We start from the raw sequence: 2,411 nt of genomic DNA on the forward strand, positions 1-2,411 counted from the left end.
TTTTTTTTTTAAAGAGAAACAAAAATCTTTTTTTTTTCTTTTTTTTTTGTTTATAAATAAAATTTCAACTAGATACGGCAATAGCTATAGTGACAACATTGCAGCGACTGAAACTGATTTATTTTGTTTATTGTTTTTATTATTTCTGTTTATTATGCAATTTTTTTATTGATATTTTTTTTTTCTAATTATAATTAAACATACGAGTTTCCGAGAGAATTGTTTTTGTTTTTTTTGATATAATACACAAAAGTCTGACTAAAGTCTTTGACATTCGTCAGGCTATTGTTTTTTTCAGTATATTTTTTTTTCGCATTATTGGTTTTTTATCTTAGAGAGAAAGTAAAAATAGAAACACTTTAAAATTGTAAAGTTATTTATATTAATCTAAGAACTTTGAACAAAGAAGAAAATTCTCTGTACATATATGTTATAATTATGAATTATGAATCCTTACGCATTTATAATCCAAGAAATGGTTTTTGTTTTGTATTTTTTTTTTATATAAAAAAAATTGTATTAATATAATATTCATTTAATTTTGTTAAAAAAATTCGCACTGAACAATTGTTTTAGTTTTATATACATATTTTTTTGAGAGAAAAAAAAATTTTGTAAACATAATTATATAATTATTTTTGTATGATAGTTAACTAAGTAATTTAAATAAAAAGAATTGTTATTCAAATTAATAAAACCTAAATATTGAACGCTTTTTAAATTTAATATATGAAAAAAGGGGTATATGATAGAGTTTTATGTTACAGAAAGGTAAAAAGTGTTGTTTTTGTTTCCTATATTATTATATAATTACTAGTCAAATGAACAGCATGTCCGGCTAGGGTTATTATAAGCTCTAAAAGTTGTACAGGAATATGTCATGAGGTATGCGTACGATTAAAATGAAGTAGACTACTTGTGAATATAGAACAGGTGACAGGACTGAAAGACCGAGAAAACTTACTGAGGGGGGGATAGTTGGATTCAGAGTGTATGAATGTAATCAATGGCAAAAGTACCACGTCTCAGTCGGTTACTATGAACTCACTTATAAATATATATAGAATTTGTCAATGGCACGATTTTTTTATTTTTGTTTAATGTCAATGGTGGCCAATAGTTCCCAAGAACTTACACCACAAAACCGGCAAACATACCGGGCCTGCCAGCGTGCCATGCTAGGCTTCTAGAACCACCCTTATTACAACAAGGCTGACACAACATTTTATATGCAAACACCTTTTTGGGAAAATGCAAAAAAGTCTTACATATATGAAAAATATAATTGCGGTGTATATATTAAGTAGCATAAGAGTAGATTGAGATTAACCACAAAAATTGAATGGTAAAATAGATAGCATGAAACAACAAAAGCTTAATAGACCTTCAGAATAAACATAGAAAACACCTCGGTTAATTACAAAACTCAATTATGAACTAAAGCATTGAACATACTAAACATACAATAAAGCCGGAATGAGATATCGTAATGTTAACAAACTGACAAACTGAGATTTAATGTTTTCATGGCGCCCCGAAAAATACTCGTCGTGCCGTGTGTACTAGGGTCATAACAGCATCCGGACGGAGGAGAAGTAAGCAATTTCGATTCTTTATGTTAAAGTAAGAAATCTGAGTAGTTTATTATTCTATTATCTGCCTGAATGCCAGTACATATATCATTAAAGAATTTCGTGTAGCACCATATTTCCCAACTTAGAGTCGTATGAGTAGCGCCATTATAAAAAAAAGAGGAAGGGTATTTGGCATTAATGAGAAATAATTAGTGCATTTCGTAAAGCAATGGTGACGAAAATTTATATATTAATATATTATAATATATTATAATATATATATTATATTGTGAATTTATATATTAATTTGTAATTCGAAAAACGAACTCGGTGACACTGCGTTTTATTTTTGATTCTGCAAAAATAGCTAATAATCGAAATAAGAAAAATGGTGGTTATTTTAGAATTTTTAAATAGAAGCAAAGCCTACAAGTTATGCGTCGAAAAGTAAAAGACAAATGGTGAGTTTATTATTATTATATCAACTAAAAAATGCATGCTTTATCAAGCCTCTGAAAACACACTTTTTGTTGCTCTATCACTTTGCATAAATATTTCATATATAGATTCAGAATTATTTCTCGTTGGTTATTCGGCAATTATCAGAAGAAGCGCGAAACTTCCTAATGAAATGTTGAACTACATTTTAATTTGTTTTTTATAATTTTTGTTTAAATTACTTCAAGTATGTATATGAAGTCGAAAACGTCCCAAAAAAAAACCAATTAATTTAATTATATCTGCAGTTCTAGGCGAATACGATTAACGATAGTGATAAACATGATGAATCACCAGAATAAAATACTATTAGGTGTACTCATATAAAACAGTATAAAC

This window comes from Teleopsis dalmanni, chromosome 2, assembly GCF_002237135.1.
Source record: "Teleopsis dalmanni isolate 2A chromosome 2, ASM223713v2, whole genome shotgun sequence".
Classification (NCBI taxonomy): Eukaryota; Metazoa; Arthropoda; class Insecta; order Diptera; family Diopsidae; genus Teleopsis; species Teleopsis dalmanni.